At 45.1% G+C, this 26,604-nt stretch overlaps 1 protein-coding gene across 1 annotated transcript in view; it reads right to left on the bottom strand.

The window, feature by feature from the left end:
* LOC136847423 (putative protein MSS51 homolog, mitochondrial) overlaps window positions 1-26,385 on the bottom strand; it is a 52,410-nt gene extending 26,025 nt beyond the window's left edge. The window contains 4 exon segments of the mRNA XM_067119094.1: window positions 4,904-4,956; window positions 8,439-8,511; window positions 8,869-8,966; window positions 26,120-26,385. The gene's annotated coding sequence lies outside the window, so the exon portion shown is untranslated.
* Between the last annotated feature and the right edge of the window lie 219 nt (window positions 26,386-26,604).

Raw genomic sequence — 26,604 nt, 5'->3', positions numbered from 1 at the left:
CTCCACGAAGTCGTCAATTCGCGATAATCGAATCGCAAAGTAGCGAGGGGTCACTGTACTGTGGTACCATTTCTTAACACCAAAGAGTGCCTATCCTCAGATCCTGAGGCTTTTGAAGAGCTAAGAAGTTCCAGCATATTGAAGTGTAGGTTAGGTTAGGCTAGGTTTGGTTGAGTTAAGAACCCAACCTAACCTCTTGAAGAGCAGGTGACTGCCGTTCTGGTTGATGCCTTGAGATATGAAGTATCTCTGGAGGGGAAGTGTGTAATGACACCCCCAGGAGATAATTGTCGTCTAACCATTAAGCTAAGACCTGTCTCTCCTCTGAAAGAGGAAGGGAAAGAACGGGGAGAATCCCTTCGATCTGTACTAAAGGGAATGAAGGAGGAGGAGAAGCTACCCATGAAGAACCGGCATCTCCAATAACAACAGGTGACCAAGAACGACTTGCAACTGCTGAGCTGATTGCCCGTCAACAGACACGGACATCATTGTTGTTTTATGTTAGCTTTGCAAATACTTATTCTTGCTTGGGTGAGAGTTCAGACTTCTCAAGTCCATGTAACTCTGAGGCTGCGACCAAATCCAAGAGTCGGTCCTGACCTGGAGACGCTGTGCATGAGAGCTAGCCAGGACCAATCAATTGTCAAAATACATGAGGAGACGTACCCTGAACAAATGTGCCCTAGTCGAAGCCATGGTGAAAGTCAAGTGAAAACTTAGGAAGAGTTCTGAAGCTCACAACAAAGATAGGCATGGAGCAGTCTGCTCTGAGGAAATACGAAGTCTCCCCGATAATGCTTCTGTGGTCCCAAAGGGACTGAAGAACTTCATTGACATCTCTGGAAACTATTGCAAAACTTGGTTGTACGATGGCCTGTGGCTAAGACCGATCCCAGAGCGTATCATTCTGAGGGTGACTTGAAAGAGATGATCAGTCCTGGCTCTGACATTTCTACCTGGCACACTCTTGGTTCCCTGTGTACCTCCCATAAATGGATCGGTACTAATGAGTCTCAAACACTTGACACTCAACCGTAGATGAAGGCCATGGATGATCTGTGGAAAGAGGAGGCGACACCCATTCAGGTCCTGGAGCACAGTCATATATATACAACCGTGCAAATAGCTGCTACGAGGGAAGCGGGGCTGGGGGACATCCTCATATGAAGGAAACAGTCTCGATCACAAGAGGGCAGCCGAAGCTGCCCCTCAAATGCAACATCGTCTCCCTAGGGCCACCAGTCCGTATTCCTCGTGGCCATAGCCTCAATTTTCATCATATGATGAGCAAATCTTCATCCTATGAAGAGCACCTGCAGAAGACACATTGACTGCACGCTCTCGAGGAAAGCAGTCTGATCGTAGAAGTCGAATATCAACAAAACACCGAAGAGTCACAACCATGGGGCCTGTCAGAGGCATGTCTGTCTATAAGGTTTACCAAAACTTAAACTGCAGTCGGAAATGTACAGGGATCCAAAGAAACCAGTGCTGTCGAAACTGGAACACTCCCAACTCCGGAAGAGAATCAAGTGCCAAAGTTGAGTAGAAACAACCAAACGAATATTCCTATCCTACCTATAGAATGTTGAAGTCTTTGTGGATAAATACAGCTGTGAAAGGATGCAACAATGGCCTTCAGGGTCTGGGAGAATGATTCCGTTCATTCGGATGCAGTCATTACCAAAACAAGACGTTGGTCACTCCAGGAAGATTGCTGCAAAATCACAGACGTGAGCAGTGGGGGGGAATACATAGAAGTTCCCCCAATTCCACACTAAGATGGGTGGGTGCTGTGCCCCAGATGTCCACAGAAGTGCCATCGATGCCCCTCGCCCAAGGGTCTTTGCAGTGTCCCTTTGGCCCCTAGCTGCAACTGCTTTCATTCCTTTTACTGTACCTCCGTTCATATTCTCTTTCTTCCACCATACTGTCCACCCTCTCCTAACAAATGATTCATAGAGCAACTGCGAGGTTTTCCTCCCATTACACCTATCAAACTTTTACTGTCAATTTCTGTTTTAATGCTGAACTGACTCAGTTGCCCCAGTGCTTGGCATGAATGCCTATAATCTATAAATCAATCACTCAATCTCCAGACCGTGGAGGTAAAAATGCTTTACAAAGAGCAACTGTTTGTCATGGAACTCTCCGTGAAACGTAGAGTGGAGGCAGGCGCTGCCCGCTGTGCCACGGGGATGTTGATGATCTTGTACACAACAATGTGAATGTGGGGCTGTTATGGACGTCCCACAGATGTGTCAGCCAACTGTCCACACAAACATGGTGAAGGGAAACATTCTCTGAAAAGCGATCCATCCATTATGAAACCATACCATGAACGCGAGGAAAAAATCTCAAAAGAGCCATCCCATTCTCCTCCAAACCTCCATGCGGGCATGGATGGGGGCCTGGCCTCAGATGTGCCATGCGGCAACAACTTTCCCAAGCGGGAATGTACAGGGATGAAGAAGCATCCACATACTTAACACTCACTAGGCTAAGAGGCTCCAAGTCTATGTCCATAAACAGGGGAGAGCATAAGGAGATGAAATCAGCAAAAACAACCAATGAGAGTTTTATCTCGGTCATGCAACATTTGTAGAAGGGACACAGCCATGCAACATCTGCACAGCCACACTTATTTTCCTTGGAGAGTGAATCTTCGGCTAAAGACGTTCAGCAAAGTGCAGCAATGTTGAATTGTCATGGCTGTGCAACAATGCGGCAAAGGCAAAACTACCTCTGCCTCCCCAGGGCCTCTCTCTTTCCTCCTCGGTTGTACATCATGAAGCAAGGACACAGGCATGCAACATTGCACGGCTGCGTATACTTCCTTCCTTGGATAGTGTATCTTCAGCTTATAGATCTAGAAAACTGTGGCGGCATCACTGAAAATGGCAACCAAGCACTGTTTTCGAAAGGAAACTTGCAGGGAAGAGTAAGCACAAGTACGCTAGGAACTCTCATTCTGGCACTAAAGATAAATTGGCTGTGCGCAGGACAACGGAAGGGAGGGGAAGATGATGATCTGGGCAGGAGCTGCACTGACGGCAGATGCACGGTCAGGGAGGAAAGCCCGGGAAAGACACGGTCGTGGCCTACAGCAAAAGACAGAGAAGGATCAGCTTCTGCAAATCCAACGTCGAATGCTGGTGGTGGGGGGAAAGAAGTAGCTCTTGAAGCTACGACAGACGCAGTGCAACGAAGCACACACACCCAAACCGAAATCGACTGGCTGAATGCAGCTCGTTGGCTGTCACTCCGATGGCAAGTCGTCTTCCTTACAGTCACTGTATTTTTCCTCCCATCTCTTGAAAGGAAGGAAGAGGATGGAGAGACTGCAATACATAATACAACGACAAAGAATGCAAAGGCAGTGATGAAAACTTCATTAAGGAAGCTTTCCCAGGACTTTTCATCCTTCAGAACAGGAACGAGAGGAGGGGGGAGCGTAGGAACGCCCGACTCAACCCCCCAACAAGACAGAGTAAGAGCTGTAGACAGGAACAGCCACTGATCTTGGAGACGACTTGCCAAAATCGGTAAGCTCTGTCTAGGGTTCTGCAACATCAACCTCCACTTCTTCCCCGTGTAAAGGGAGAGGGGATTCCATGCTCTATGGCAAGCAGAGCTCTTGTACAATGGTTTATGAAACCACCGCACTGAGCAAGAGAACCCTCCTCCATCTAAAGCCTATCAAGCTCTACAACATCTGTAGAGCTCTTGTACAATGGTTTATGAAACCACCGCACTAAGCAAGAGAACCCTCCTCCATCTAAAGCCTATCAAGCTCTACAACATCTGAAAGACTAAAACATTACAGCATTCCAGGAAATTGCGTAGTTGAAATAAAAACTATGCCTGTTTCAGAGAGAAAACACTTCAGAACAAACAGAAAACAGATGTAGAACAAGGATGTTCGACAAAACGAGGTTGAGAAGGCGTCTAAAAAATAGAATCGTTGGTGACAAGAAGCAGACGCTCTCTTCTTGGATGCGTACTAGAAAAAAAGATATAACAATAAAAGAACAAACAGCAAGGCAAGACAAGAATTGGGTTTGCGTTATATCAAAGGCAAAACCAAGTTACAGAGGAAATCAAAGAAAAAGTCTCATAAGCTATAATGAATTGATAACAACTACGCAGCATAACTGTGTAGGAAGAACTACGCAGCAAGAAAGAGCAAAAAGTAAACACAGTAGAACATATTGTAAGGTTGCATAATTTCAAATAAGCAAAATATCTCAAAACAACAATATACTATACACAAAAATGAAAAGAATTAAGTCGAAAAGTGAATGCAGCCAACTACAAATAACTACCTTGTTTTTTAGTTAAACGGCCGGCTCCAGGTTGCGCTGAAAGTTAACCCCCATATGTAAAGACTGAAGGTTTGTATACATGTAGGAACAAAAAACAGTATAAACAAATTCCTGCCCAGAGAAAATAATTTCTAGAATGGGTGTTCAATTTTAAAAAATGCTGTGGAAAAAGTTTTAAAAATAGTATGGTGTATCTTGGAGTTAGCACAAAACATGAGCAAAAATGTTTTTTGAAGTAATTTTTCTTTATACCATTTACAGCTGACGACAAATAAAACATTCCATATTTCCCCATTATTTTCCTTTCCTTCCCAAAAGTGTCACTTTAACAAGTAACTTCACCCTATTATATAAGTTTTGAAGCTATGCAATTTTCAGTTAGTTATTTACCAAATATATATGATAATACAATTAATTCAACCTACTAAATAAGTTAATTTATAACAGCTCTGATTAATAAAGTTCTCAAACTTTACTTGAACTAAATTCACATTAAAGCCATCAATCTCTCCAAATTTGTCAATCGATAAATTCTGCCTGGTACCGATTGGTTATGAATAAGAAATACCTCTTACCTTAACAGAAGTTTCAATGATGTATATGCTCCAAAGCCCTCCCTGTTACTGAGCTGAAAAACAGTTTGCTGTTTAGATATACAGTACTGTACAGTAGAACAGTATTCTTACACTCAAAAGCTCCCATTTATATGCTGAATAAATATGTTCTTTACTTGTACCTTTGTTAAATCTAAACCATTTGAAGGATGAATTGCCTGCTTTTTAGAGAAGTTTTTACTTGTCCCTTTGATAAATCTATAAACCATTTGAAGCGAGAAATTGTCTGCTTTTTAAAAGTTATTCTAAACCAACTGCTAATTAAATTAAGCCCATATTAAAAATAAGCAACTGTATTAGGCTGCCTCCTTAAACACAGATAACTGGACTTTATTTCCTGCCTTAAAAACCTCTGTTCAGCATATGCCTCTACTATGTTACCATTGAAATGAGACCATCCAAATTTAGAAAATAATACTTCCAGTTGATCTACGAGCAGTGTTACTACGTACTCACATTTTCTTAATGAAAACTGATGACAGCACCTTTACATGAAACACAGGTCCCCATCAAATAATGACTTGGCCAGAGCACTTACATATTGGCAACACAGTGGATTTAACTAAAAACTATCAAAGTTAACTTCATTACACCTATTTAGATGGATTTATCCTACACTGCATTTATTCCTTTACAGTAAATTTCTGTTAAAACTAATGGAAAACTAGCATTTACAACATTTTGGAGCTTTATTCCTTGAAAAAATTAACATTGTGAAACTCTCTAGAGAAACATCAAACCTTCATACTGGCAATATATGGTTACATTATGATACGTACAATCATTAGCTGAATAGATAAATATTAAAAATTGACTAACTTTAAACCAACCTAAAGATTATGCTGCATACACACAATGCCATCATGTCAGCTTAGTGGAATATATGTCACACTGGTTAGATCACATATGTGAATTGCAGTGCAATGTAAATACTGTACAAAAGCAGATAACTATACCCTTGTTGATAGTAGCTCTTAGCAAATTTCCTAATTCTAAACTGTGACATTCCCAGATAAACCTCAATACACTATCGCACGTGAATTGCTCTGGCACATTATTTACAGTAGGCTAACCATGTAAAACAATCTTAATACTAAAAACTCTGCTCTACATTTTACTCTAACTGAACCTGCTGGTCACTTGTATTGTAGCAATTAGTCGTAGCTCATATTTAAATGCTGGAAGAATCTTGGAACAGTATTTTCATTCCACTTCTGCTTTATTCTTGGAACACCGTATTTTCATTCCACTTCTGCTTTAAACGTATGTTGCCTGGCTTTTTTTTACTCATTGGTCCTGTGGAATCAAATATAGAGTTTGGGCCAACGACCAAATGCTGGGACTTATGACTCAGAGGTCCTGTAATTTATAACAAATTTACATTGAAGGAAAATAATCTCAAAATAATCTTTCAAAATGCCTTTAAAAATCTTTAAGAAAAATGCCTGCTACTTGATATTTTGTAAATTATATATTATTTTCGAGAGCTCTTTAAAAATACTGACTTTACATAAATTTAAAGCTTATTTCCAATTCACATGCAAAACCATAAGGTGTTTCACATTTACTTATAAAACAAAAGTACTTGCAAACTAATTTCTACAATTTAGTAACCTTTTGTATACAGCACGCAGAAAAGACTTGCCACTCAAAAAACCTCTCTTCAATCTATTATATTAATTTCCTTGGCCTTGTTTCTGCAGGTGTGTGTGTCCCCATTCCTCCCACTTCCCTCTCCCCTCCAAAAACTGGTTTAAGCAGGGTGGTTCCTAAACAAACCCCCTCCTCTCCCCCAGGACCCAACCTCCCTCCTCCCAAAAACTGGTTTAAGCAGTGTGGTCCCTAAACGTCCCCCCACTCTCCCCAGGACCTCAACTCCTCTTGGAAAAATGATAATCCCCTCCTCCTTCCTCCTTCCCTCCCCTCCTCCTTTCCCATCCCTCTTCCCTCATCCCTTCTCCATGGGAATGGGATGGTATGGGTATGGGTATGGGTACAGAATAGATATGGGTATGGTATAGGTATAGGTATGAGTATGGTACAGATATGGGTATGATGATAATGATGATTTATAGATTTTAGGCATATATGCCAAGCACTGGGGCAACTAAGGCCATTCAGCACTGAAACGGAAACTGACAGTAAACGTTTGAGAGGAGTAACAGGAGGAAAACCTTGCAGTTGCACTATGAATCAACTGTTAGGGTGAGGGTGGACAGTAAGAGGTGCAGTAAAAGGAATGAGAGCAGTTGCAGCTAGGGGCCCGAAGGGACACTGCAGAGACCCTTAAGCAATGCCTACATTGCACCACATGAGGTGCACTGATGGAACTACCCCCCTACGGGGGATATGGGTATGGGGATGGTACAGATATGGGTATGGGTATGGTACAGACATGGGCATGGGTATGGGTATGGGTATCAGTTTTATGATGTTTTATGATGAAATAAAATGTGAGATTGAGTACTGTACTTTCAACAAAATTTTTCTAGATTTGTAAGGACATCATTTGTTTTATAAAAGTAATGTACAGGTTTTCAGATCAAAATATAACTTGCTTGAACTTTAGAATTTATATGAAGTGTTTAATTAACCTCATGTGGAACTATGGACCAACTGCATTCCATTTAGGAGCTGAACACAGCTTCACAGGATCCTGGAGTCTTTAAGAACTTAAGATGATGTTATAATCCAATGGGCAGTTCTCCAGGAATGCTTCAGGAGTTGAAGACTGCTTCAGAGGATCTTGGAGTTTTGAAGACGTCTTTCAAGAATAATATTTTAATAAATGTCCAGAAATTTTCACCATTTTGAAATGGACTCAGTGGGTAATTTTAGAACAACAGCAGGCACTTACTGGTGATGGTCAAGAACTGGCAATGGCATCACCACTGATTCAAAACCCATCAACAGCTGCTCGTGCGCTTAAACCATGATATGGTCAGTTGTTTGTATATGACCAGAAGGTATGGGAATGGTATGGTACAGTATGGGTATGGGTATCCATATGGACATGGGTATGGGTATAGGTATGGGTATCAGTAAACATATGGCTATGGGTATAGATATGGGTATGGGTATTGGTATGGGTATGGTATGGACATGGGTATGGGTATGGAACAGATATGGGTATGGCATAGGGTATGGCATAGGTATGGGTATGGTACAGGTATGGGTATGATATAGATATCAGTATGATACAGACATGGGTATGGTACAGATATGGGTATGGGTATGGTACCAGATATGGGTATGGGTACCCGTATGGCCCATATAGGTATGGTACAGATATGGATATGGGTATATTATATTATGGTACGGAGATGGGAATTAGCACATGCGATCGATGTGAGCATCTGCTAGTAACCTTTATTTTGCCTCCACTGAAAAAAGAATGCTACCTGATAACCTAGGCTCATGCCACTATCAAATGCAAATGTCATCACTGGAAAATGAGCCATAGCTCTATAACAAAAACAGGTCTTTACTTACATACCTTCTTGTTCATGATTGGCAGTACCTGCTCTGTAATAAACACAGGTCTTTACCTTGCTCATCATTGACAGTATCTGTAAATGCAGGAAAAGGTTGCAATAACTCAGCTGAAATTACTGCATGCTTGGTAAGTTTCTGAAACTTGGAACTTCCAGGATAATTTTTTAAGCTGTCTAAATATAAATAAAAGTTAAGTGGAACAAGCTTTAATTGATTCCAGGGCTTAACATCACTGAAGGCAACAATTTGGAGTTCTATTGTCAGCATGGGAGATGAGCATGTAAAGCCTATCCTATAAATAAAAGAAACTGTAGACAACAACACACCAGTAGTCATGCCAGTGTTATAACTAGTACAAACCCCAAACATTATACTGTACAGTATATACGGTACAGAACTAGCATGACTAATAATCTACCGCAGAATCCTACCTTCAATGCTGATTATTAACAACTGGGAGTAACAACCATGACATTAAATGCTCCAGCAGCGGCCATCTTTTCAGTAATTTGAATTGTTGCTGAAGATCCTGAAACAGCACAAAATCTGCATAGACATCAATATTAGCTTTCATAAAAATCACTCCTAAAATGTAATGATACTAAAATGGTTATGGGCCATTTGTATTTTTCTAAATGAAAATTACATCAGCAATCTTACTAACCAAATTCTAGCTAGGACCCCCCAAGCAACAAGACATGAGCTTCAAAATTAATAGGAACTACACTATAAAGGGTAAATGTGAACACTATATCCATTCTGGTCATGTAGTCGACTTTGAAGAAGAATTTACTGTACACCTTTTAAGCTGCACTTTAAGAGTATGTGATTAAACAGGCAAATGTGCACATTTCACGACTATTAACAACTTCAAAGTTTTTCTTTTACAAAGAAAATTATACTGTCCATTCAATGTCGGAATAATAATTTTCAAGCAATTTGCATTTGTCCTGTGTAAACTGTGCCTTTTTATATGGAGTATCCTACAACTGAAAAACTTGACCAGCTGTGATTCAGAAAACAAGGAATGTAACCCAGAAGGAGAGGGGGAACCATGCTTTCCTACCCACAACAACCATTGTTCCTTAGCTGCAGGGGTGGCAGAGGCAGGTTAAACCTACATGAACGGTTATGGTTTGTTTACCTAGGAAAACGCAAATTATTTAAAATATGATATTTTAATGATAAAATAAAGTTTGATCATACTTATCTGGCAGATATATATATAGCTGTATTCTCTGATAGTCCGACAGAATTTCAAAACTTACGACACACGCAGTGGGAGATCAGGTGGTTAGTACCCATTCCCGCCGCTGGGAGGCGGGTATCAGGAACCATTCCCATTTTCTATTCAGATTTTCTAGTGCCACTGTCTCCTGAGGGGAGGTGGGCGGGCACTATGAATATATATATCTGCCAGGTAAGTATGAACAAACTTTATTTTATCATTAAAATATCATTTTGTTCATGAGACTTACCTGTCAGATATATATATAGCTGAATACCACCATTGGAGGCAGGTACAGACAGAATAGGATTTAGGAAACACACTACATGTAGGTGAAAGATACCTTGGTTCCTTACCTGTTAGCATAGCTGACTTCGTGATTACTGTCACCCAAGTCCGCTTCTGCTTAACTAGAGTCTCCAGCAAGGGTGTGACCTGTATAGCTAGTGAGTTCTAGATGATCTGTCAACGGGGGCGTGACCACAATGTGACTAGACCATATTGACCATACAATGAGGGCAAACGAAGTAAAAAACCAACCACCTGACCAAGCCTAACTAAGTTAGGATAACGCAACTAAAGCTAACAAGCAGGAAGTCCGCCACAGGCGGTCAACCCAACAACCATAAAAAACACTATCCAACCATTTTCTATAGGATAGGATGAGTGTCATCCCCTGCCCCCAGGAAAGTATCTGCGGAAACGTATGGTCCTAGCGAGAAGCAGTTCTCATATGTCGTCTTCACATCTCTCAGGTAGTGTGAAGCGAACACAGAGTTGCTACGCCAAAATGTGGCACCCAGAATGTTACTGAGTGACATATTCTTCTGAAAAGCCATTGAAGTTGCAACCGCCCTCACCTCGTGAGCATTGACTTTCAGAAGTTTAAAATCAGTGTCTTGACAGCATGAATGGGCTTCTTTAATCGTGTCCCTCAGGAAGAAAGCCAGAGCATTCTTCGACATAGGTAAGTCCGGTCTCTTTACTGAACACCATAAATTATCTGAGGGGCCTCGACTTTCCTTCGTCTTGTCTAAGTAGACTTTGAGAGCCCTAACAGGACAAAGGACTCTCTCTGGCTCTTGAATTAGAATCTCAGCCATACCCTTGATTTCGAAGCTCTTGGGCCAAGGGTTAGACAGGTTCTCATCTTTCGCTAAAAAAGTAGGACTTAAAGAACAAACTGCGTTATGTCCTTTAAAGCCTATATGTCTACTAAAGGCTTGCAGTTCGCTAACCCTCTTCGCAGCTGCCAGAGCGGTTAGAAAAATAGTCTTTCTGGTAATGTTCCTCAATGTTGCAGAACGAAGAGGTTCGAAAGGACTGGACATCAGGAACCGTAACACTACATCTAAATTCCAAGAAGGAGTCCTTTGCCGAGGCACCTTCGAGGTTTCGAAGGATCTAAACAGATCGTGAAGGTCTTTGTTGTTAGACAGATCCAAGTTTCTATGCCTAAAAACGGATGATAGCATACTCCTATATCCCTTGATAGTCGGGACTGCTAGTTTGACATCACTCCTCAGAAACAAGAGGAAGTCTGCTATCTGGCTCACAGAGGTCGTGGTAGAGGAAATGCCCTTCTTTCTACACCATCTCCTAAAGACAGTCCACTTCGATTGGTACAAAATACTGGAAGAGAGTCTTCTGGCTCTGGCAATAGCTCTCGCCACTGGTCTAGAAAAACCTCTCGCTCTGGCCAGCTTCTCGATAGTCTGAATGCAGTTAGACTCAGAGCGGGGAGGTTTTTGTGGTACCTCTCGAAGTGGGGTTGTCTGAGTAGATCGACTCTCATGGGCAGAGATCTTGGAAAGTCCACTAGGAAGGACATGACCTCTGTGAACCATTCCCTCGAATGCCAAAACGGGGCGATCAACGTCATCCTCGTCCCTTCTGACGACGCAAACTTCCTGATGGCTTCTCCGAGGATTTTGTACGGGGGAAAGGCATACACGTCCATCCCCGTCCAATCCCAGAGAAGAGCGTCTACTGAGATCGCTCCTGGGTCGAGTACAGGGGAGCAGTAAAGAGGAAGTCTCTTCGTCTTGGAAGTTGCAAAGAGATCTACCAATGGACGTCCCCAAAGCTTCCACAGTCCTTGACACACCTCTTGGTGCAGGGTCCACTCGGTCGGCAGCAGTTGTCGTTGCCGACTTAGAAGATCCGCACGGACGTTCTCTACGCCTGCAACAAACCTCGTGAGGATCGTAATATTCCGGGCCTGAGCCCACAGAAGGATGTCCTTTGCTAAGGCGAACAGGGACCGAGAGTGAGTTCCTCCCTGTTTCTTGAGGTATGACAGGGCCGTGGTGTTGTCCGAGTTGATCTGGACAACTCGGTTCGTGACTCGTCCCTCGAAGAAAAGAGGGGCCAACTGAATCGCCCCCAATTCTTTGAGGTTTATGTGCCAGGACACCTGTTCCCCTCTCCAGGTGCCCGACACTTCGTCCCCCCCGTGTTGCTCCCCACCCCGAGATGGACGCGTCGGAAAACAACACTAGGTCGGGGTTCTGAAGTTTGAGAGAAAGGCCTTCTGCCAACTTTGATGGATCGAGCCACCACCTTAGGTGATCCTTCACCTTTGGCGAGATCCTCAGAGAAACTTCCAGATTCTCCTTGTCCTGCCAGTTCTCTGCAAGGAAGAATTGAAGCGGTCTGAGATGCAGTCTCCCCAGGGAAACAAACTTCTCCAGCGATGAAATGGTCCCCAGCAGACTCATCCATTCCCTCACCGAGCATGTTTCTTTCCGCAGGAAGGCTGAAACTTTGTCTAAGCACTGTAGTTGTCTTTCTTGAGACGGAAAAGCTCGAAAAGCCACTGAATCCATCTGAATCCCCAGATAAAAGATGGACTGAGTCGGGGTCAGATGGGACTTTCGAAATTCACCAGAAGTCCTAGGGACTTCGTCAAGTTCAAAGTCATGTGAAGATCCTCCAGACACCTCGTCATTGACGAGGCTCGAATGAGCCAATCATCCAAATAAAGAGAGACTCTTATTCCTCCAAGGTGAAGCCATCTCGCAACATTCCTCATTAAAACCGTGAATACCATAGGAGCTGTGCTGAGCCCGAAGCAGAGAGCCCTGAACTGAAATACCTGTCCCCGCAGGACAAATCTCAGGTACTTCCTCGATAGAGGATGTATAGGGACGTGAAAGTAGGCGTCCTGGAGATCGAGAGAAACCATCCAGTCGCCTGGTCTTAGGGCTCCCATAACCGACTGGGACGTCTCCATTACGAACTTTTCTTTCAGAACGAAATGGTTCAACCTACTGACGTCCAGAACTGGTCTCCATCCCCCTGACTGCTTCGGTACCAGAAACAGCCTGTTGTAAAAGCCCGGGGATTGTAAATCTGAGACCTGTTCCACAGCTCTCTTCTCAAGCATTTGCTCGAGCAGGTCGAAGAGAATCTGCTGCTTCTCCTGCTGATAGGATGGCGACAGATCTATGGGTTTCGTGCATAACGGAGGTAAGACGAGGAATGGGATCTTGTATCCCTTTTCGATGACTTGGAGGGACCAGTTGTCCGTCCCTCTCTCTCCAGGCTCTTGCAAAAGAAAGAAGCCTGGCTCCTACCAGTGTCTGAAGGTCCATGAGTCATTTCTTGCCCCTGGTCTTAGAAGGGGCTCTACCTCTGAGGACCTCTTCCTCGAAAGGACGATCTAGAAGAGGCTCCTCCACGAAAGGGCTTCTGAATCTTGGAAGCCTGCCCAAGGGAAGAAGTCGAAGGGACTGCTGGACGTCTAGAAGACTGGGCCAGGAGGTCGTGAGTAGCCTTCTCTTGCAAAGTGGCGGCCGTATCCTTGACTAAGGACTGGGGAAAAAGATGGCTAGAAAGCGGAGCGAACAACAACTCTGCCTTCTGAGAAGGAGAGACTGACTTCGCAGTGAAGTTGCAGTAAATGGCTCTCTTCTTTAAAAGCCCCATACAGAAGTGGGCAGCCAGTTCTTCGGAGCCATCCCTAACCGCCTTGTCCATGCAAGATAGGACGCTGAACAAATCTCCCAGACTAATGGAGTCAGGGCTACGAGCCTGCAAGTCCAGGACTCCCAGGCACCAGTCCAGAAAGTTGAAAACTTCCAAAGTCCTGAAGAGGCCTTTCAGATGGTGATCGGTTTCAGACAAAGTCCAGGACACTTTCGCTGATGAAAGGAGAGACCTTCTGGGGGCATCCACAAGGCTGGCAAAGTCCCCTTGGGAAGAGGAAGGGACTCTCCAACCAACCTCCTCTCCTGTCTCGTACCAAATTCCTGCTTTTCCACTCAATCTTGACGGAGGCAGGGCGAAAGAAGTCTTGCACTGGGCCTTCCTGGAGTCCATCCACTCCTGAACCTTCTTAAAGGCCCTCTTCGTAGAGAGAGACGTAGCCATTTTCACAAAACCAGAAGTCTTTTGTGATTTAGATGAGGTTAGCTGCGAGGGGGGAGGGCGAGGAGCAGAAGGTTGAAACTTGTCCCCAAACAAGTCCTTCAGCAACCTAGTCAAGACTTGGTAGTCGGAAGAAGCTGAAGAAGTAGAGGACTGATCCTCAACTGCAGGTTCCGAAGCGCTAGACAGCTCTCCTTCTTCAACAGGAACAACCGAAGGGGCTGGAGAAGACCCGGGAGGACGAAGTCCTTGCAGACCAACACGCAAAAGGGACTTCTGCTTGGAAGAAGTCCGAGAGGGGTCACGAAAGTCTCGGACAGAAGAGTCTAGACGAGCGTCCTGACGAGATTCCCGACGAGCGTCTTGACGATCGATCCGACGAGCGTCCTGATGAGAGCGAGCAGCGAGGGAGGCGTCTTGCCGAGCAGCAAGGGAGGCGTCTTGCCGAGCAGCAAGGGAGGCGTCATGACGAGCAGCAAGGGAGGCGTCATGACGAGCAGCAAGGGAGGCGCCTTGCCGAGCAGCATGAGGAGCGTCATGCTTAGCAGCATGAGAAGCGTCCTGGCGAGAAACTAGAGGAGCGTCGTAACGAGGGGCGTCAAGCCCAGCAGCATGAAGAGCTTCAGAAAGAGGGAAATTACGATCCCTGCCGAGACCAGTAAAGCCCTGAGCCAAAGGACTTCTAGAGGGCGGCGAAGCATGAGATGACAACGAACGTGGAGAAGGAGAAGGGGATGGTTTGGACCTCTTGATCGGCAGCCGGAATCCTTCCGACGGCGACCCGTATCAGTCTCCTTCTGGGCCATTAACGAAGCCAATTGCCTCTGCATGCCTAGCAGCAGCTTGGAGTAGGAGAAGTCTCCTCCTCAGGAGAGGGCTGATCCTGTGAGAAGACGAGGGGCGAGGGACGCCTTCTTCCTTCTCACAGGGAAGCAACAGCTTTCTTTCTGGAGCGAGCGGAGCGCTCAAAAGCGTCATCGTCCGATGACGTCCTGGTCCTCTTCTGCGGCGGGATGGCGTCAAAATCCTCCGGAGAAGGGCGAGCGTCACGAGAAAAGGGACGTGAAGCGTCCCCTTCTTTGAAGCTTCTCTTCAAAGGGCGAGAGTCTTCCCGAAATTTCCACTCCCGATGCGGGGAGGAGGAATCGGGGGATGAGAAGCAATCCTTAAGGATTCGTGCCCGAGCACGATCCTTGGCAGCCTGGGAAGCGTCATCAGGACATGCCGAAGGGACGCCAGATCGGTGGGGGGTCCGCGTAACCCTCTTGCGGCTTTCGACTTGCCCACTCCCTGAGTCCTGGGAGTCTGACAGAGGTCTAGACCTAGAGGCATTATACGGCTGATCTGACGCCCCTCCACAACACTAGGGGGACAGACACTATCACTGCACTTCACAGCACTTTGAAGAGCGAGCATTTTAGCTTCCAAGTTACGAATGGAAGACATAATAACCGCCAGGCATCACCTTCCGCAGACACAACCCCGGGCTCGGGGCAACACCACAGGGTTAGGAAGAGCTACGTCTACAGGAGGGTTAGCAGGTGAAAAACACTACCCTGACTCCTACCACTTCTGGAGGAAGACCTCCTGATCCTATCTCGCTCTAACTTTCTCACATAAGAATCATAAGTCCTCCAACTAGCATCAGACAAAGATTCACACTCCTTGCATCGGTCATTCAACAAACAAACATGCCCCCTGCACCCCGAGCATACAGTGTGAGGATCTACTGAAATTTTCGGTAGCCTCACCTTACAGTCTTGCACACGGCAAACTCTATAACTAGAAGAACTAGATTCAGACATCTTAATCCAAGGAAAAAACAAAGCCAAATCCAAAACAGTCCACAATAGCGTATGCCTAGCCACAAGTCCAAGTCAAAAAACCAAAAGTCAAACAAATACTTAAGTGACAACCAAGTTTTATCCGAAATCCAAGACGGAGGTACTGAAAACAAGTGTTGACAGTACCAGCGACAGAGAAAATCTGAATAGAAAATGGGAATGGTTCCTGATACCCGCCTCCCAGCGGCGGGAATGGGTACTAACCACCTGATCTCCCACTGCGTGTGTCGTAAGTTTTGAAATTCTGTCGGACTATCAGAGAATACAGCTATATATATATCTGACAGGTAAGTCTCATGAACAAACAGTCATTTGTTCCTACAAGGATACAAACACTTCGCCTTTCAGATAAGGAGGCTCACTCCTTAGCTGGGAGGTAGGTCCTTGCAATCTAAGATGAAGGCAAACAGCTCCAGAGCTGTCAGTGCAAGGAAAGCCAAAAGAACAAGAAACATTAAAGAATTCCTTGATTAAGGTACATTTTGCAGGAACAATTTTCCAAGAACCTTGACTTTCCACAGGATAAGACACCTTGTACACACTCAGGTCCATCTTGTACCCCAGCACAAATCTCTTAATTATTGAAAAGTTAAAAGAAAAGGAAAGGATGTTCACAAACACTTAAATCAACCATAACATAAAACAACTCTGCCTCAGTAAGCTAATGTTGGGTGCTGGGCCTGGGACCCAGTACTGTAATTACACTACTTGCTGAGCGGCCACCACAGGACCAAGGAGAACATTTCCTGAGACTTGTAGGCAACATCCCTCATGTAGAATGAGGTGAGGTGAAAGTCTTCTAACTCTTTCAGACACTGGCCCCCATTACCTGTAGAACTGAGAAGTTCTTCCAAAAGGTGAGGGAAGGTCCAACACCCCTAATCTCATGAGCTCTAAGATGAAGAGAGGGGTCAGATTCTTCCTGAGCAAAACTGTAAGCCCAAGCAATGATGTCATACAGCCAGAAGGAAGTGGTATTCTTCGACACTTCCTTCTCAAGATGGCCAGTGCTAAGAAAAGGTGCCTTCACCCCGGCCTAAGGGTTTTTGTTCTCTTCAAGTACCAGAGCTCATACTAGGTGTAGCAACATCTCAGCTGGGTTAAGACTAACAAAATCCCAGAAGGAGGGAACTGAGAAACTTGCAAACCTCATGTCCAGAACCAACAGATTCTGCATCTTAGCCACAAACTCTAGGCACAAAAGAAAAGATCCTTACCCCTCAACGATGTAAAATACAATATGCGAAGAAGCAAAGGCTGAAAGGAATACTGTTTTCAAAGCAAGATCCCTGTCTGAAGAATGGAATACGGGCTCGTAAGAGGCACCTCCAAGGCTCAACAGTACGAGGGTGACATCCTACTATGGGGACGCACTTTTCACAGGCAAAAAGACTGTTTGAAGTTCCTAATCAACATAGATAACTTTACTGAGGTGGAAAGATCTACCCCTTTCAGGCAGAACACTCGTGAAAGACCTGCTAGACAGCCTTTATGGCACAGACTGAAAGGCTTTTGTCTCATCAAAGAAACATGAGGAAGCCTGCTATTCACTCAAGAGTGGCATCAAATGAAGAGTAATCTCTTCTAAGACAACTGCAGAAGGTGGCCCACATCCACTGGTAAACATTAGCAGAGGACCAGCAAAGGTATCTTGACATTTCTTTAGCTGCTGTGAGAAAAGCCTCTCTCTTGCAGGAATTAATGAATGAATGAACAATTAGACACCATCTGGCATCATCACTATCGGGGTCATTGATGCTGATATTTCTTAAACTACAGGACAAAGAAATGAAGTCAATTAAAAACCATTAAGAGCTCACTACAAAAAATGACACAGAATTAAGACTATTTCAAAAAATGGTCTTGGAATAAATCTATAGCTAAGAATGACACTTGCATCATATACTGTATAGCAACATATACTGTATAAGATCCTCTCCAAGAACACCAGCAAGAATAAACCTGCCATCCTCACCATGAGCCTCAGAGAGGAATAGATTCCTTGGATCCCAAGACTGGGACATTTAACCAGCAAATACCTCACAGTCGAAGGGACCATGCAATCTTTGCAAAAAGGCTAGTCATCATTATTTTCCTCAAATATTAATGGGTTAAGTGATAATGTCCAATGCATAATCAACATAGTGTCATCTCACTTCCAAGGCATATTTCCATACTTCCATGAAAATATACTTATGTGGTTTCTTTCGTCTTGTTGGAACTTACAGAGTTCTAACGGTATTTCCAGGTGCCTCATAACACAGCTTTAATTTGGGGTAAGAAATCTTTAAGCAAAAGTGAATTTCTCCTTGGATGCAGTTCAACTGCTGCCTGTCTTGTTGTTCTATCACCCTCTTCATTGACACACTCCCACATGCTGGGACCCAGCAAAATATTGTTCTAAATCCTCTGCTTTCAATTATATGGATCCACTGTAAAATTTTTAAAACCACAGAGTTAACAGTTGAAAACACCAATTTCTTGCATAATACTTCCGAGTCACAGAAAACAATGGAAATGTCCTTTTCCACAGTTGTTTTTTCAAAAGCTGTCAAAATGCCATACAATTCTGCTGTAAAAACTGAGGTTCCTAGAGTTTTTGCACCCTACAATAAAACTTGCCGCTATAAACTCCGAAGCGAATGCCAGCATAGATTTAGAGCCAATGGTGAAAAAATTATAATTACAATGTCCCTTAGCATGAGCTATAAAAATGGAATGGGCTTCAGCCTCCATCATATTACCTTTCATATCTAAAAAATATTTACCTAAATCTACTTCTGGCAAATTCCATGGTGGAGTTATTGGTAACTTGAAAGGAAAAGGAAGACCTTCATTACCAACTAAATTATAACTCAACAATTTTATGACCCTGAGTTCAAAAGGCTGGGGAGAGTAAGAATGTGCCTCATATCATCTTAAAATACTTCTCACTATTAATGGTTTTAAAGGTAAAGTATTTAGAGTTCTTTGGTAATGGAGATCTAGAGGGAATTCCCCAGCAACAATCAGGAGACTGGGTATTGGCACTGATTTAAGAGCCCTGTAGCTATCTTAATTCCAGCAGTGTATGGAATCCATGATCTAAAGCCAGCTAGCAGTAGCTGACAAATATCTTGCAACCATATAAGAGCTTACATAAAACAAGAGATTTAAATAAAATCAAGTGTTTTTGATCTGTGCCCCATCAGGAGTGAACCAACCCTTAAAATTTTTCAAGTACCTACACAATTACTTTCAAAGTCTTCAAATGGTTAGTCCATACAAATCTCTGGTCTAATATTAATCTCAAGAAACAAGTCTCCTGTACACAATAAATACTTTGACCTTTAATACAAACACCAGGGTCTAAGTGCATCCCCATCATACGGCAAAAATGCATTATGAATTTTCCTCACAGAAAACTTAGTCATTCGTATCATCACACCTGATGATTTTGTCAATTTCAGATAAAATCATCTCTCCACCACTAACATTCTCACTCCAGCTAAAGATATGGAGAAGTTATCTACAAGAAGAGTATGAAGAATGTCATGGGAAGTAACAGATTTTTCAATTTACAGCAAGAGCAAATAAGGTTACACTCAGCACACTGCCTTGGGGAGCCCCTTCTCCCTGACACTTTCCATCAGTCAAGGTATTCCTAACCTTAACTTTGAGCATACAAAGGGCCAGAAAAGCCTATAATAAAAAATGGCATTTCTCTTATCAGTCCAGATCCATGAACAATTCTAAGGCTTCCATATCTCCAGGAAGTCATATGCCTTTTCAAAGTCAAAAAATACTTTGGCCTGGAAGACGAACCTGAGATACTTCCTGGAGCCCGGATGGATGAGGATATGAAGTATGAGTCTTGCATATCCAACGTTATCATCCAATCACCCAGGTGCATGGATGATATGACAGACTAGTTCATCTCCATCTTGAACTTTGCCTTCCTTATGAAGAGACTAAGGGCACTTACATCAAGGACTGGTCTCCAAACCCCCGACGCTTTGGGGACTACAAACAGACGATTGTAGAAGCCCTCTGTGATAGTGTCCTCAACTACTTCTATGGCTCTCTTTAGAAGGAGAAAAGATACTTTGTTCAAAAGGGCCAAATGCTTCTCTGAGCCTTGTGAGTAGGCAGTCAAGAAGATGGGAGAAGTGGTTAAAGGAGGGTTCTTCATGAAGGGGTTGGAGTAGTCCCCTTTCAGAATCTTGACAATCCACCAATCTGCTCCTCTGAAAAATGGAGAAGTCTGGCTCCTACTGGGACACAAAAGGACTTCTTGCTCATTTCTTAGGCAAAGCCTTGGAAGAGCTTCTTCCCTTGATGGCTCTGGATGGGAACCAAACACTGGAGCGAGGCCTGAGTTGCGACTTGGGCTTGCTTCCACGAAAGGGATGTTGCTGAAGCGGAGAGACCGTCTTAAGTACAAACGAAGACAACAAAACCTTGGGGCGCTTGGAAGACTGTGATAGGATGTCTTTAGTTGATTTCTTCTGCATGTCCGAAGCGATTTTTTAAGAACTGCTAAAGAAACGAGCAGGAGAAAGTTACTGCTGATTTATTGAGGACACAGGCAGTTTATATAGCAGCGGACTGACATCACGCCGAGGAATACAATGAGAACTGGGGTGACCTGAGGTCAATAACATTTAACAATAAATACAATGAATAAATACACTCTGAGTTGCAAAAATGGACAATAATGAAATTGACGACATTCTGATACATGAATAAAAGAAACATATGCAATACAAGCTAGTAATAGATAAATATTTACATAGATCAGTTTAAATGATTGGGTATGGCTGATCCTGCGTGACCCATTATCCTAGGAGCGGCACAGAAAACGGGTCGCCATCATAGAAGACCCGCTCAGCGGGGACTTTACAAATACTAACCCCCCAAGACATGGGTAACGTCTGATTAATCCACGTATCTGCTGGGGCGCTGAAGAGTGCCGCGGCTACGTGAAGTGAGAGGGGGGTTCCGCTGTACGTGGGAGCAGCTGGCTGCGGGTGTGGGAGGATGTTTGCGGGGGCGGTCCCGTGACCTCCTTCTGCGGCGGCCCGGCTGCGGAGGCGACTGCTCAGGCGGAGGGTGTGGTGCGGTGACGTTTGTTTCCTCCTCCAGGAGGGCAGGCTTGATGTGGTCGATCGACACCCAGCCGTCTTTGCCGTGAAGGGCGAGACGGAAAGCCTTGTTGTTCATCTCCAGCACGCGGAAGGGCCCCCTGTAGGGCCTGGTCAATGGTGGGCAGACGGCGTCATCCCTGACGAAGACGTGCGTGGTGGAGTCCAAGCCAGGAGGCGTGAAGGCAACTGACCTGTCAGTGTATGTCTGCTTATAGGGGGTGAACTTGCCGACTATGTCGTGAAGCCTCTGGACTGACAGGTTGTGGCGATCCTCTGTTACCAGTTCGCCCGGGACTACGAGGGGCTCCCCGTAGATTTTCTCTGCTGCAGACGGGTCGCCGTTGGCCCTGGGGGCGGTTCTCAGCCAGAGGAGAACCCACGGCAGCTGATATTTCCAATCCTCAGCGGTGCAGCGGGCCATGAGGGACGCTTTCAGGGACCTGTGGAACCTCTCCACCAAGCCGTTGGCTGCAGGGTTGTAAGCAGTGGTGGTGTGGTGAGATGTTCCCAGCAGGCGTGCCAGGGGGTACCACAACTCGGACAGGAAGGCAGGGCCCCTGTCGGTGGTTATGTGGTCCGGGACGCCGAACCGGCTGATCCAGCTGGAGAGGAGGGCCTTGGCGCATGCACTGGTGGTGGCTTCCTGCATGGGCGTCGCTTCGGGCCACCCGGTTGAGCGGTCGACCATCGTCAGGAAATATCTGGCTCCGCCTGACAGGGGAAGAGGGCCGACGACGTTAATGTGTATGTGGCCGAAACGCTGCCCCGGCTGTGGAAACTCGCCTACCCCAGACTCGGTGTGACGACCTATCTTGCTGGTTTGGCACCGAAGACACTGTCTCGCCCAAGTCCTCGCGTCCTTCCGCATTCCATGCCAGACGAACTTCTCCGTCAGCAGCTTGGCCATCGTGCTGCCAGAGGGGTGGGACAGCCCGTGGATGACGTTGAATACCTGGTGGCAGCGGGTGGTGGGCACTAGGGGGCGAGGCTGGCCGGTGCTGACGTCGCAGAGGAGTTTTGGTCCCCCAGGGGCGAGGGCCACGTCCCGCCACTTCAGGGACGTGATGGCGGTGTGGTAGGCTGGAGTCTCCGGGTCGGCAGCCTGTTCTCGGGCGAGGTCCTCGTAGTTGATCCCGAGCTGCACCGCATTGAGCTCGATTCTGGAGAGGGCGTCTGCTACAGGGTTCTTCCTGCCGGGGAGGTATTTGATTGAGCAGGTGAACTCCGCGATGGCAGCGAGGTGTCGCTGCTGCCTGGAAGACCATGCGACCCCTGCTTGGTGAAGACGTGGACCAGCGGCTGGTGGTTCGTGTAGATTGTGAAGGGTGTACCCTCCAGGAGGAACTTGAAGGGCCGGACCGCCCGGTAAACTGCTTAAGAGTTCCCTGTCAAAGGTGCTGTAGCAGGCCACCGTGGGGTTGAACTTTTTGCTGAAGAAGGCGATGGGCTGGGGGGTGCCGTCGACGATCTGCTCCAGGACGGCTCCGCAGGCGACGCTGCTGGCATCCGTCATCAGTTGAAGGGGAGCTCTGGGGTCCTGGTAATAGATAAATATTTACATAGATCAGTTTAAATAATTTGGTATGATATAGCTGATCCTGCATGACCCATTATCCTAGGAGTGGCATAGAAAACGGGTCGCCATCATAGAAGACCCACTTGGCAGGGACTTTACAATTTCTTCCACTATCGACTGAGGGAAAAAGGTGAAGCAAATCCAGAGGCGAATATAATAACGCCGACCTCTGTGACTCCTATGGTGGTGAAGGAGCACCACAGTTTTTTCCCAGAACCCTAAAAGAACAGAGCTGCAACTTCCGAAGAGCCATCCCTGATAGCTTTGTCAGCACACAGCAGAACTCCAAACTAATCCGTCGCGAAGTGTTGATCCATACCCTTGTGGTATTCAATCTTCTTGGCAAGGGCTCCTACAGTCCAGTTGAGGAGGCTAAAAACCTCGAAAACCTTGAAGAGGCTCTTAACTAGGTGGTCCAGCTCTGCTGAAGAGAACATAATTTTCACCGAAGCGAAGGCCAAGCAACAGGAAGAGTCAGTGAGACCGGAGAAGTCCCCTTGGGAGGAGGCAGCAACTCCCAAAGAGGGAGCTTCCCCGGTGGCGTACGACAGGTATCTCCTCTTAACCAGACGAGAGGGAGGCTGGACAAAAGTAGCGTTACCTTGCTCCCTCTTAGCAGAGCCAGATTCCGACTTCCTTGATCGCCTTTTTAGATGACGAGGAAAGGACTATCTTGGGAGGCCTGGAGCTATCTTCTGGGAGGTTCCTCTTCAGAAAGGAAGCAGGCAAGACCAGGGCAGCTGGAGCGAAAAATGACGGAAAATTTGCCCACAGGTAGCGAAGAAGAGCTGCATATGCCATAGGGGGAGCAGGGTTTTGGCTGAACTCCTCCTCCTCTTCAGAGGTGATGGGAGATGGGGATAAGTCATGCGCAGGCTTGGAGATGGGAACTTTCTTGAGGAAGCTCATGATTTCCGACAACTGTTGCTTGATGGGCACCAAAGAAGGCTCATCTTGTTCCAAGGTGGGCACTTGGCACTCAGAAGTAGACAGGTGATGACAGGTTGCTGCTGGTGCTCGGGAGTTGGCACCAGGCGCTTGGCTGATGGTTCTGGGTGCTCATGAACTGGTGCCAGGCACTCAGAAACTGGCGCTGGACGCTCAGGAAGAGACGGATGCTTAGACAACAGGCGCCTGAAGAGGTCCTTTGAGAGCTTGAGATCCAAAGGAGGGCGCTCAGCAGAAGGGCGTTCTGGAGTAAAGACGGAGGGGTCCACAGCACGGCTGCAGGAAGGCTGTGGGCTGCGAAGTGCCTCCTTGTACTGCTTAACAGGCAGCGGAGAAGAGCAGCTGACGTCGTCTGTGTGCCTCTTCAATGGCCAGGATGAATTGAGAAAGTGTCTGCGGTGCCTGGAATCAGAATTGGAATCCGAACTTGACGACAAACGATGCACATCCAGAGACAGGCCTTTCCAACGGCCATCTGTTAACACCTGGTTTTGCGCAACAGGCTCGACTTAGGGGGGCAACTACCCATTGGCAAACCCCACCAGCCTCCCTTGGACCTCCAGTATGTCTTCTCCCAGGTTTAGGGAAGCAGGACAGTGACCTCTGTCTACGAGACCCGGCGGGACAAGTAGCCAACTCCTCCACTTGCACTTCACAGAACACTTCATCACAGAACACTATGTCCATTAGGACTTTCAGGGACACCCTTAGCTCAGACACAGTATGCACTACCAGGTTTAGCTTCTTATCAAACCCGGATTCAAGGATGGCAATGGCATCGGGGTCAGAAGCATGGGAGCCGGGCATGAGAGTGAGTGGGTTGATAGTAAGAGGGCTGGGAATAGGAGAAAAGGTGGGAACGAGGGAAGAAGGAATAGCAGGACTAAGATCTGACTTAGGCTTAGGCTAACAGAAGCCCTACATTCAGCCCTAGAAACTGCCTTTCTCTTCCTATCCCTTTCAAGCTTACTAAGGTGAGAATCAAGAATCAAGGGTGTTAAATCATTATTGAGGTTCAGGATTCTGGAGTGAGGGGAAAGCTTGTAAATATAAAATTTGGTACAATTTTACTTTAAACCATTATCACATTTTGGAGTACAGTAAACCCCCATATCCACGGGGGATGCTTACCACACGCGCCCGTGAATGGCTAAACCCGCGAATACTTAGAACCCTTCCAAAAACACTTAGAACTTCCTATTTTGATAGTTCAAATGCACAAAAAAACTAAAAATGCTTATACAGGTATTATCCTACTTACGATGGGGTTAGGTTCCAAAAAAAACCATTGTTGGATGGAAAAAACATATCTTGGAAAAAACATCTCAAATATAACCTAGCCTACACTAGGGTATTCGGTACCATGTACAGCATACATAATAGCCTACCCTACACTGTAAAGTATACTCTATACATACAAGGTATAGTAATTATTAATATCAGCTAATTCTGAAGGTTAATGCAGAGTGACTTATAATAATTCAATACAAAGAGAAATTGAATAACAAACAAGAACTAGCTCAGCCTGCACTATGATATGTCATAGCCTACATTATACTGTACTCTATATTCACATATCGTATTATACAAACATCAACATAATGAATTTGCATCTTTTCCATGGACCTTTAAAAATGTTATGCCTTAATTCACTCTATCCAATAATATTGTATATATTCTTATATTGCTTTTGTATTAAAAACTGCATTCATAGCGATCAGTGTTTTGGTTTGGAAATATTTACAAGGTGGTTATTGCAGAGCTAATACTTAGAACTACCGTAATGGGCTACCCGATGCAAAGGTAATACTTACTATCTCACATCTTATTAGGCCATGCTGTAGGCCTGGGTGCATGATTGGTAATTCTAAGCTGGCTGTCCGCGGTGAGCTAGACTGTGGCAACTGGCGTTTTTCTATGTTATTTTACTTGCTTTACAAGAATTTAAAGTCATATTTTGTCGGCCGGCTGTAAATATACCGTAATTGACCTTTGAAGACTACACGACTTAAGTACCTAACGCTGGTAGGTCTAAAGCCAGCATTCATGACAAGCCCCCACCTCCCTCCATAACTAATACGGCAAAATTGTAACCAGTAAACACCTCTAGGGTACGTTAGGTTGGTATTTTTAGGGGGGTTTACTGGTTACAATTTTGCCGTATTAGCTATGGAGGTGGGGGGGCTTGCCGCGGAATGCCGGCTTAGACCTACCCACGTTAGGTAATACAAGTCATGTAGTCTTCAAAGGTCAATGACAGCTTAGTTACAGCCGGCCGACAAAATATTACTTTAAATTCCTCTATAGGAAGTAAAATAACATAGGAAAACGTCAATTGCCATAGTCTAGCTCACCGCGGACAGCCGGCTTAGAATTACCGCATGATTGTGTAGCCTACCTGCTTTTGTGCCTGAATCCAGAAGTACTAGCCTTGGGGTAGCCTGGGTCAGACCACATGACCCCTACATGTACATTAGAGCCTACTAAATATTTAGGTATAACAGTATTACCACTACAATTTTAACAAATACAAAATACACAAATTTTGTATGAAAGGGCAAAAAAAAAAAATCTTAACAAGAAACTTACCCTACAAAATCCAAGTCCAACAACGCCTAGACCCTAACACTAGACCACCTGACACGCGTTCTTTTCTGAATTCTTCTTACGAATATCGAACTTCTTAGGTTAGGCTACCGTATTCCGGTGTCTATCCTTTGATAATTCTTGAAATTTATCGAATAAAATGGCATAAATTCATACTTTACGCGTTCGCTGTTCACACACACACACACACACACACACACACACACACACACACACACACACACACACACACACATGATGCATCAATGAAAACGAAAGCAGGAGTTGAATGTGACACAATTCTTCTTCTTCCTTTCTAGTTTAATATTCTACGTTTTTGGTTGTCTTGCCATGAAGCTGTAAATTGAACCACCTCCTTCACAGATAAGTTAGTAAACAGCACACACTGTAAAAAATGTAACGGTTGTTGTAAAACTAATGTCAATGAAAATTCAGAGGAAAATACGTTTCTGGTACGGTAACAGTTC

The sequence above is a fragment of the Macrobrachium rosenbergii genome, chromosome 16 (assembly GCF_040412425.1).
Source record: "Macrobrachium rosenbergii isolate ZJJX-2024 chromosome 16, ASM4041242v1, whole genome shotgun sequence".
In the NCBI taxonomy this organism is placed as follows: Eukaryota; Metazoa; Arthropoda; class Malacostraca; order Decapoda; family Palaemonidae; genus Macrobrachium; species Macrobrachium rosenbergii.
This window is presented reverse-complemented; position numbering and strand designations above follow the sequence as displayed.